The sequence below is a fragment of the Mus caroli genome, chromosome 13, assembly GCF_900094665.2.
Source record: "Mus caroli chromosome 13, CAROLI_EIJ_v1.1, whole genome shotgun sequence".
Classification (NCBI taxonomy): domain Eukaryota; kingdom Metazoa; phylum Chordata; class Mammalia; order Rodentia; family Muridae; genus Mus; species Mus caroli.
In genome coordinates this window covers 8763995-8776176 of record NC_034582.1, presented here as the reverse complement: position 1 = coordinate 8776176, position 12182 = coordinate 8763995, and positions in this window count along the sequence as shown.

The following is a 12182-nucleotide window of genomic DNA, read 5'->3' as shown; positions in this document are numbered from 1 at the left end:
AAGTTAAATATTTATTTAACCCTTACAGCCCGTTAAGGGGTGACCTACTAAGGCAAGTCAATTTAGGGTTTATAGTGTCTCAATTATTTTGAAAAATAGCTGATACCACTTTGTTCTAGACTAAGCATGGTCATTTTTGGAAAGAGCAGTTTGTGAGAAGTGTCATTTTTAGCTATAATATAAACAGTATTATTCTCCTCATGCTTTGACCTTGGCACCTGCCTCAACTTGAGCATCTATAGACAAACAGTCTTAGCTCTTACTATTACATAGAACATTTTTGTTACCAAATATACAGTTCTCCAGGATTTTGCTTATAGGAGTTAAGGGACTGTGAATAGTAAATATTGAGGATGGACTGATAGAATCTAGATTTACCGAGGAGACAAGCCTCTAGGCAAGGCCATAAGGGGTTATCTAAATTAAGATAACTGAGGTGGGACAAGCCGTCCTAACTAAGAGTGGTACCTTTCTGTGGACTGGGGTCTGGACTGAAGAAAAAGAGGAGCAAGTAAGCTGGGCACCAGCACCCATCTCTGTCTGCTTTTCAACTGCAATGTGACCAGTTGCTGTAAGTTTCTGCTACTCTAACATCCTGCCGTGATGCATGAGTATGAATAACTATGTGAGTCAAAATAAACCCTTCTTTCCTAAGTTGCTTTTGCTGGATGTTTTGTTACAGCAATAAGAAAAGCAAATAATGTAGTACCCTGCAGTTTCATGCTGTTCTGATACCAACCAATGCTAGCCCAGACCCAATGACAAAATGTACAATCCCACAAGCTGGTGGCCCTCATCATATGTCCACTGTAAGCCTCAGTTTGTGAGACCCACTTCTACCCAATGGCTCCAATAGATTTCAGGTGCTATATGATTGAATTGTTAGTTTTAAGATCAGTAAGTATTAGATTGGTGTAGTGGTTAATCCCAGCATTTGGGAAGTAGTAGATGAGTCTCTGTAAATTCAAGGATAACTGGTCTACCCAGTGAGTTCCAGGATAAACAGAGCTACACAATAAGACCATGTCTACAAAACCAAACAAAATATAACAAAACCAAAACATAACTAACAAAAAAAACCCATAAAACAAACAAAAGATTGGTGGACGTTACTGGTCTGCTAAGTAGTATGTTCCAAAGGTTTTTCCACAGTCACAAAAACACTAGTTTAGTGGCAGAAGTTGAGAGTATGTGGAGATTCAGAACAACCAAGATGATTTTGGTTCTGGATCTTGGTGAGGTGATTGAAAGACCTCCGAAGGGAGACCCTCACTCAAGTCTCGGGATAATAGCGGACCCCCAAGAACTCACGAGAGAACAAACTTGATGCAAACCACACGAGGCTTTATTTGGGGAAAGCCAGAGCTCCGGGGACGACTCATATCCCATGCAGGGTTGGAGGAGTCGACCCTGAGGGGAAAGGGGTCCCAGTTTTTATAGGCCCTCAGGGGGGAAAGGAGAAGGAGGGAGTAGGGGATTTCCTGATCTACACAATATCTATTCTCAAGAAATGGGTATGGGAGGGGTACAAGGAAAGAGTCTGGTGCAGGTGCAGCAACTCCAGATTGGCCCTGGCTGTGGTTGCTGGGGAGATTTTCTGACTCTTCCCCAGCAACCAATATCACAAACACCTGGCAGTGAGGTGTAGCAGTGGGCACACACCTGGGTTCAAGGAACGGTCAGAACATTGGCAGACACACGGGTTCAAGGAGTGGCCAGAGCATTGTGCACCTCTTTCTCTAAATCAGTGAAGCTAGTTCTGCTAACAATGAAATCTATTTTGCCAATTTCAGGGCTTCTCTGACCTTTTACATTCTGCCAGGATCTTTCAGTGATGGTTGATTTTCATTGTGTATTTGACTGGGTTTGGGATCACCTAGGAGACATACTTCTGGGTGTATGAACATGTTTCCAGAGAAGTTTAACTGAGAAAGGAAGACCCATTTTGAATGTGGGCAGCACCATCTTGTGCCTACCCTACCCTGATAGACAATAGCTTCTAACTCTGAGTTAAGATAAACCCTCCTTAAGTTACTTTTGTCAAGTAGTTAGTCACAGTAACAAGAAACACAACAAATACAATCTCCAGCATCCCATCTCATTACAACCTCACAAGTTCTGCTCAGTATCTGCAGGATCTTCAACACAGAAATCACTTCCTTGGGGAATTTCAGTTGACAGTTCAGAAAAATGGCAGTGAATAGCAGTTCTTTGCTCTTTAAATCCTGCCATAATCCCACCAAGATGATTGTGCAACATGTGGTGACACCCCCAAGGTGATGTGCAAGCATGTGTGTGTGTGTGTGTGTGTGTATGTGATCACGCATTCATGTATATATGTGCACCACATATAAGCTTGCTGACGGTGGAGGCCAGAAGAGGGTGAGTTATATACAGATGGTTGTGAGCCACCATGTGGATACTGAGGATTAAATCCAGGTCCTCTGGAATACTAACAAGTGTTCTTAACAGCTAAGCCATCTCTCCACTCCCAACATGTGTTAATTCTTGACAATAGCCTGTAGCAGCTTTCTGAAAGGAGACAGCAGCTACGTGACAGATCTGCCCAAGTCCACTCCAACTGTAGGTCCTTAGGGACGGCAGCCTCTCTTTAAAGGCTGCACAGCTCCAGGGCACACCATTTGCTTCAGGGACATTGCAGCTTTATATAGGGATGATGACAACTTTCTGGCTTGTGGCTGTGAAGCATCCTAAGAAAGGAGATTCCTACTCTAGTAACACTGTCTCCCAGCTCCATCACTAGTGCTTTTCTGGTAGTTTCCCCATGGTAGATGAAAGCTAACATCCTTCCCTCTCTAGTCTGATAATACCCCATTACTCCAGCAGTCTTGGCTAGAATCAAAATCTCCCCCACCCACTAGCATATTCACTAGTGGTCAATGTGTCCTGGTGACTCTTGGCTATCATGTCAGATTCTTCCACATTCCATTTAATAAATGTTACCTTGGGTAATGGCTCATGCATTTCCTGTCCCTTCTATTATTTTGGTCAAACTTGTCTATGTTGCCTATGTCCATATGTAAAATTCTAATCACCAGAGAGAAGCAATATAAGTGGATTTTGGCTTTATAGTTCCTTATGCTGTTGACACTCATAACCAACGGGCTATATAAAACCAAGTGCTATTATCAGCTCTGACTGAAGGGAAAACAAGCCAGAGAGGTGTGCCAGCACAGGAAAACCCATCCTAAAAAAAGATATGGATGTCTTCAGTTTGCTGGTAAGACTCTCCAATCTTGACTGCTCACGTCAGCTCAGCCATGCTGTGAGAGTTTCCCTTGGTGTGTTTCTAGGTTCAGCACAGAGGCTCTTGACTCTGAAGAACAACAGTATTGGATCCAGGAAAGAGAGAGGTTGGGTGGACAGTGTTCTATATTCAATGAATCAGAGGGTGAATCCCCTACCTTCAAATATATACTATGACTTCCTGGGGGGTGTTCTGTTTTAAAATACAGACATCTCTGCTAGAAATCCTGGGAAAAGGTTGCTCAGATACTGTTGGCAGAGGACATGAAGGGAGATGGGTCCATTAAGTATTTACAGGGGCAGAGAGATGAAAGGGGGGCGCTAGATCACTAAATCACATTCTGTTTTGCTTTCATCCAGGGCTTGGCCTGGTAGATTAGCAGATAGCTGAGATTCTGGTGAGGAAAAGAACTATTTCCAAGGAAGCTGGTTTCTTTGGGTGTAGAAGTAGCTTGAAGGTTCTTAGACATATTTAAGGTTCCTTTTGAAAATAACATTTTCCTTTAGGATGATTTTTCTTGTTGCTGTTGATGGTTTTATTGTTGTTGTTGTTTTGGCTTTTGTTATTTGTTTTGTTTTAGTGGTTAAATGTTGTGTCCGGCCAGCCGACCACATGTTTGGGTTCTAGGCTGGAAAGGCATTTTGGAAACCAGGAAGAGAAGAGGGGCTAGGCGGGCGAGAAAAAGATGCAGCTAAGACAGTCATTCTGATCAAAGCTCAATTTTACTATATCACACGCAGTTATGAAGCAGGGGAAGGGGGCCCGATTCCCGCCAAATAATCTTGGAGTAAGGTTGCAGGTGAACACGTGATGGCTTCGGAACAGAAAATCGGCAAACTCCAGCATTGGGCGTGGCAGAACGATTGAGCGGCAAGCTCCACCCCTGAGCAAGCAGGTTTCAGGCTGGGGGAGGGGTGACTACAGTTAAAACTACCAATAGGACCAGTTATCTAATTGTCAGGGCTCAGTGCAAAATAAAAATATAGACTGCCTTCCTTTGAAGGATTTAATGATTCAGAAGTTTAAGGGTGAGATGGGGAGGATGCAGTCAGGAGGGTAAGGCAGGAAGATACAACCTGGCTTATAAAGTGAGTTATGGGAGAAGCCTGGCTATAGAGTCAGGCCCTGTGGGTGGAAGGAAGACTTCAAGTCATTGGTTACAGTAGAGTGTCCTGTGTCACTGGAATGGAGGGATCTGTGGGCCCGCACCAACTGCACACACAAGGGATACCTGGAACAAGAGTAAGCACCCTAAGGTGTCTCTCCTTTGATTAGTTTTTTTTTTTTCCTCCAAAATCTACTGACTCTCAAGGCAGATTCCAGGACAGGAGTATGGACCAGATGGGGAACTTGACAGAAGTGCTCAGTTTTGGGTGGGGTCCTAAAATGATTGCCATAGAAACTTGAGAGCTCAAGTTTAGCTCTCTAGCTTACACATATATAAAAGCCAGGTGTGAACATGGCCAGCAAGATGGCACAGTGAGCCTACTGCACAAGCTCCATGAGTCAAGTTCATTCCCAGGAACGCACACAAAGGTGGGCTTCTAAATCCCCTCCTGCCTGCCTCTCCCAGCCTGCAGGTAACATGAGCTGGCTGATGGGTGGGTGTGCCAAGCTCTTCTCCCCCAACTTTGCAAAGTTTCCTCTGACCTTCACAGGCCCAAACCACACACAGGAACACTAATAGGAATAAATGCATAGCAAAACTGTGGACAGCTCCTGAAAAACAAGAGGTTGACCTCGGCCTCCACGCGTGTATGTGCTGCCATGCATGTGCATCTACTCACACACATGTGGTCCCTTACACATATGCAGCTATACATAGGAAGGTATCTACGTATGTCTTAGTAAGTCCACTTCCTCTTTCCCTTGGGATCCTGTCTCGTGTTCAAGTTTGACAATCTCTGCCATAGGCAACAATGAACGTGATGGATTTCAGAATAGAATCAGGCTTCGGTATCACATGGCCTAACCATATAAAGATGCCTTTAGCTATGAGGAAACTAGAGCCTGTCGAGGCAGAGGGGGATCAGATCCCACTACAGATGGGTGGGATTGTAGTCAGCTCTTCTTCCTACTGAGGAGAAGGTACCAGTGGTTTCATGTGCAATGGCTAACCACTCACAGTCACTCTGCCTGTAAAGCCAGATCATATCCCACTTTTAAACATGAAAAAATCCAGATGCCAGAAGCGTTCAGTGGGTTGACAGGTGGGTCTGGGATTTAAAGTCACAGTTCCTAAATTCTCTCTCCACCCCCACCCCCCTCACCCAAGTAACCTGAGCTGGCTAACAGGTGGGCCAAGCTGCACACCACCAGCTTTTGTAGTCTCAAATGCTAGTTCTAGGGAGCCAGGCTGGTTACCATAGTAAATGACCTGTTCAGAGTGGAGTGGCTCATTTAAGGATGGGGAGGCCCAATAGGTCTAATACTTGTCTTGCAAGCATGATGAACCTGAGCTCTACCCACAAAACCCATGGTTAAAGGATGGATGGGACTGGAGAAATAGCTCAAATGGGGGGCTGTAGAGATAGCTCAGCAGTTAAGAGCACTGACTGCTCTTCCACAGGTCCTGAGTTCAATTCCCAGCAACCACATGGTGGCTCACAACCATCTGTAGTGGGATCTGATGCCCTCTTCCGGGGTTTACTGAAGACAGCTACAGTGTACTTACATATGATAAATAAATATTTAGCCGGGCAGTCATGGTGCACGCCTTTAATCCCAGCACTGGAGAGACAGAGGCAGGCAGATTTCTGAGTTCGAGGCCAGCCTGGTCTACAGAGTGAGTTCCAGGACAGCCAGGGCTACACAGAGAAACCCTGTCTTGAAAAACAAAACAAACAAACAAACAAACAAACAAGCTCAAATGGGAAAGGTGCTTGCCACCAAGTCCGATTACCTGGGTTTGATCCCTGGAATCAACATGGTAGAAGAGAATTGACTTCTGCAAGTTATTGTCTGATCTACACATATACATACACTAAATAAATAAATAAATGTACAGACAAACAAAAACAACAAAAAACCCTGCCTGGCAAGGTGGCATGAGTTTATAATCCCAGAGCTGAAGAGGAAAGGCCAGCTGGGTCCCCAGATCGTACTAGCCCATCAGTCTAGCCTAATATGTAAGCTCTAGGCCAGTAAGAGACTATGCCTCAATAAAGAAAGAGTAAAAATAAAGTCAAACAAAGATGTCTGGCATCTGAGGTGCAGTATGCATGAGTTTGCACACTCGTGCAAACCTCCCTGCGCCCCCCCCCCCCACACACACATACACACTCAAAGTGGCCAGTTTGGTGGAACCACAGGGCTTTAGGAACATGTGGCTCTGAAGAGTATATTCATAAGACACGTTGAACTTGACATCCCATGGCTCACATCTTGAGACAGTCTCTGCCAGTGCAGGGGGGTAGGTCAGCGGGGGGGGGGGGGCACTCTGCTCTGCGGGACACCTGCTGCTTTGCAGCCCCATGTCTGCCTCTTGCATTCCTGTCAAGAAGTCACTTTGAAGGCCTTGGCCATGGCTTATCATTTTTTCCATTCTCAGGCCAAGGCTATTTGTAGTCCCTCCACCTGTTACCATATGTGTTAGTCCGAAAAAGGCCGAGGGCAGCTTCATTAATAGCCTAAGGCCGGCGCAAACTCTCCGAGAACACTGTGCTTTCTTTGAGGGCTCCATCCCATGGACCCTGGATGAGTCTTCACAGATTCTCAGCTGTGCTGGCTGCCTTGAGTCAGATACACAGCAAGAGAGTGCTTTTAGCTCAAGGCCTGAGTGAGCTATTCCCATTTGTAAAGAGCAATGTGTAATCACTTACTAATTGCATAATATGTTAACGACTAAAGAAGTCAGTGCAAGCAGCCGATAAGGCAGATGCTACAGTAGCTTGCTATCAAAGAAACAGCTATAGGAAAATAATTTTTAAAAAAAGCATGCCAGACTAAAAATGAGAGGAAAACCTGATTTTTTTTTTTTTAGAGTGTTACATAGTAGAAAATGCTTTAAAAAAAATCACCAATGAAACAATTAATAAGGGACATTGTGGTGAATGTTAGTCAGCGAAAATGAAATGTAACAAATATTTAAGAATAAAACATTAAACTGGAATATTTCTAAAAGATACAGTAGGGGAAAATCTAGGTGATATTAGCTTTGAGGATTCATTTTAGACAGATCACCACAACTGTAAACAACTGAAGAGAAAAAATAAGCCAGGCTTTATTAAAATTTAAGCACCTTTGTTCTGTGAAAGGCACAGAGAAGATGAGCCAGCAAGTAGGAAAAAATATTTGCAACGTGTGCATCTCAAAAGCAGGTGGGGGCTGTGGTGATGGCTCAGCCTGTAAAGGCAATTGCTGCCAGGCCTGATGGACCTCAGGTTGACTCCCAGGACCCACAGGGTAGGAAGAGGGACTCCACTCCTCCCACAATTGTCCTCTGACCTCCACATTATATGCATGCGTGCACATGCGCGCACACACAGTCACTTGACAACCTGACTTTGATCCCTGAAACTCATATGATTAAAGAACAGAATCAATTCCCAGAAAATTATCTTCTGACTTCCACATGCATATTCAGCCCACCTCCAAAACACACTCACACACAGAATAAATGAATGAATATAAAACTGTAATTATTTGGAGAAGGATCAGGTAGCATTAATCCTCACAAAAGGCTTACAGGATGCTAGAACTTCAAGCAGTATTAGAGATTTTTTTAAGCCTGAGCTTTTTCTTTTCTACATGTATGGATATCTAGCCTAGAGTGGTACCAAAAGCTTCTGAAATCTCGCCACCAGAAGGACCAGACACTGAGTCAGCCTGGCTTTAATGCCAATTCTTTTCTGCCATCAGATCCTGTCTCTCCTACTCCTGGTTAGAGCTGGAAGAAGCCCCCTTAACCAACCAGTTAGCCTCAGAATCCTTATCTTTAAAGTGAGAGCTGCATGTGTCCCCAAGATTCCTCTAATACAACCTAAAAGTTATAGCTCTGCTGTTCTTTGAATGCTAAACGTGCCCCCCTCCAGACTCACTTGACCCCCAGATAGTGGCAAAGTTTGAGGAAGTTGTGGAACCGTTGAGAAGAATAATCTAGTTGAAGGAAGTAGATTATTGAGGTGTGTGGTGAGCCTAGAGGCTTACAGCTTGGCCACAGTTATAGCTGGATCTTTCTCATCCTTCTGGCCCACTGGGAAGTGGAGCTGGCAACTTCGGGTTCCTCGTGAGCTGCTATTGCCGCAAATGCTGCCCCATCTTCCCTGCTTTGAAACCATGAATTAGAAGAAATCGTCCCCCGCTCCCATATTGTTTCTGTCAGGTGCTTTGTCCCAGTGACAGGAACAGTACAAAGTATCTTGCTTTCTAACACAGGAAAAGGATAGTGAATGGCAAATGCAGACTACTTGGGTGTCAGAGAACTTTGGACCCAAGGCAGTTAACCCAAGTGCAAAGTGCCATTTCCATGAAGTACAAAATATGTAAGATTGAACAAGGTGACCCATACTCAGAAAACCACTGCATGTTCTCCCTCCTATGTGGATCCTAGCCTATGCCATTTATAAACACTGTAAATGTGGATAAAGTAAAATTTAGAAAGGAGTCTGTGAGAGGGTAATATAAGGTCATGGGGAAAAGACAGAATACACATGGGTTTGAAGTAGTTGTGCCTGTGCGTGCATGTGTGTGCGTGTGCGTGTGTCATGAAAAGGGGACATTGGGTGTTTTTCTCATTCATTGACCTTTTGAAGGAAACAATTGGTGTTGTCATTGATTCCTCTTCTCCTCCTCCTCTCCCTCCCCATCCCCCTCTTCTTCTTCCTCCTCCCCCTCCTCCCCCTCCTCCTTTTTTTTCTCCTCTCTGACCATGCTGGATATGTGAATTTAACTTTCTGTGTATTGAAGTAGTTAGAAACATTTCCAATTTTCCAAAACATGTGTTATCCTTTGAAGCAGTGGCTATTAGAGTTGGATGCTCTTTGCAATCCCATCAGTCATTAAGATTGAACAAGGTGACCCATACTCAGAAAAACACTGCAGTTCATCAGAAATTAGACATGACTACTAGTCACTGGATTCATTTGTCACATTGACCTAATTAGAAACAGTGATTTGTTTAAAAAAAATATCTGTTATTGGGGAAGGGGTTTTGTAACCGGAAATCTTCTCTCTCTCTTTTCTTCTGTTTTAAAATTTAATGTGTAAATTATATTGCTATACTTTATATATAAATTATGATTTTATCCTTAAAGATACAATTTCAAATGGGACTATACCCTGTCCACTGTTAGAAGAGTCCTCCTGCTTTCATATCCTAGCAAGCCTTTTGCTTCTGAGCTCTTGCCATGTCTTCCATTGAAGTATCTTAAGGACTAAATTATAAGGGAGACTTGGAACGAGGCTTTCTGTCACTAGAACAACCACTTCAAACCAGAATCATTGTATATATCTGGATCTTTATAATTGCCAAATCTCCCCAGAAGAAACCTTAATAGCCCTTTAGTGTTCTCCGGAGTTCTCTTACCATCTGGCTTCTTTCCACTTAGAAGCCCAGTTTATTAGGAGAGATGCTGAATGGGATACACAGTGTAACCTTTTTGAAAGATGTGTTTGAGGATTCCTCTCGGAAAAGGGAAATGGAGTTGCTAAGAATTTTATCATTTTTGAGAGCACTCACATACCTGTATACAAATAAAATATGGACAATGAAAGCATAGTATTTGAAAGTTAATTTTTAAAGATTTATTATATATATATATATATATATGTATATGAGTACACTGTAGCTGTCCTCAGACACACCAGAAGAGGGCATCAGATCCCATTACAGATGGTTGTGAGTTACCATGTGGTTTCTGGGAATCGAACTCAGGACCTCTGGAAGAACAGCCAGTGCTCTTAACCACTGAGCCATCTCTCCAGCCCCTGAAAATTAATTTTTAAAAGATAGGAAAAAAAAAGACTAATCAGAGGGCTGGGGTGGGTGTGTGTGTGCCAGAGAGTAGGACCGTGCGTACCTGGCATGTAAGAATCCCTGGATTTGATCCCCAACACTTCCCAACTGGATGTGGCGACACATGCCTCTAACCCAGCACTCAGGAGACAGAGGCAGGAGGATGGAGAGTTCAAAGTTATCCTCAGCTACATATGTGTTTTGAGGCTTGTCTAGTATACCTAAGATTTCCTGACAAAGAACAACAAACCAGAAGAGGAGCTGGAGAGATGGCTCAGTAGTTAAGAGCACTGGCTGCTTTTGCAAAGGACCTGGGTTCAGTTCCCAGCACCCACATGGCAGCTCACAACCATCTATAACGCCAGTTCCAGGGAATCTAACACCCTCTTCTGATCTCTGAGGATACTAGGCATATGTGTATCACACACACACACAGAGAGAGAGAGAGAGAGAGAGAGAGAGACAGACAGACAGACAGACAGACAGACAGACAGAGAAAAGTAAAAATTTCAGACCTTCTGCCAAAGAGAAGCAGCTACTCTTCCTGCATTCTCAGTGGTGTGTTCTTTTATAATTAGAACAAGTAATAACAGTTTTTTTTTTTATCTCCACCAGTGACAATCATGCCCTGAGCACGCAGTTCCACACATGTGGGCATACATGAACAACCTGTACTCAATGATCAATCTCATCTCTACCAGGCCAGATGCTCTCTGACCCAATCCCTCATTCTTGCCGCCTTGCTATCCTGGTTAAGGCTGGGCTGGTCATGGTTTGATGGGAAATGCCCTCACCGGTTCCTGTTTGAACGCTTAGTCCTTAGGTAGTGGTGCTTGTTTTAGGAGACAAGGGGATGTTTAGTTGGTGGGGTCTAGCAAAAGGCAGTGGATCACTAAGGGTGGGCCTTGAGGTTTATAGGCCAGTGATGCTTCTAGTCCACTTTCTGCTTCTGATCTGCTACGATGTGAACCAGTGGCCTCATGTTCCTGCTGCCACAACCACAAGCCACTGTCGTATTTTCCCTAAGATGAACTGCACTCTTACACCATGAGCCCAAATAAACCCTTCTTCCACTAAGTCAGTTTCTTGTTTCTTGGGTATTGTGTCATGGATAAGAAAATACTCCCTCAATTACACTTGCTCATGGAGGATAGACAGGTTTCTTAATACAGGGTGCAACTACTGAAGAGGTCTACAGTTTGTATTCTCTGTCTCACCCAACACTTCTGCATGGTTCCATGTGAGCTCCTTTCCCTGGGTCATCTCAAGGAGTGCTGACACCCACTGGGCATGTCCTAAATTTAGAAGGATGCCTAGGGACCTTCTTCTGTCTTCCTACTCCTGGATAGAATCAATCAAAACACCTTTTCCTTCTACCTTCCAAACGTCACTCAGACCCACTTCCTTCCCTCCATCCTCTTCACCCTCCTAGGATGTTTTGAAAGAATTATTCTAGTTTACTACCCATGTCCTAGTCAAAATTACAAAATACAATATGTAGCACTTAATGTTAGTCTAGCCAACAATGGACTACATAGCCTATGGCAGCCCAGTGAGATCACAATAGAGCTAAAGAGTTCCTATATCCTAACTATACTATATATTATAAATACCTACCTATGCTTACTGTATACTCCGAGCATGCAGTTTCATGGAATGTGGGTATACCTGAACAGCCTTACTCAATGATCTATCTATCTATCTAATATTAGATAGAGAGATATATAATCTACTATAGCCATTGTAGCCTAACACATTAGTGGTGTTTGTTGTAGTGATACTGTTGTAAATAATGTCAAGAATAAAACATACAATTACAACAGAATGCAACACTTGATAGTAAATGGCAACATTCCTGGTTTATGTCTTTCCCACTCTGAATTCTTTTGCTGTTCTTATTTTAGGGGGTACTTCTACTTACAGGAAAATGGTTCCCTATAAAACAGTACACTGTGTTAC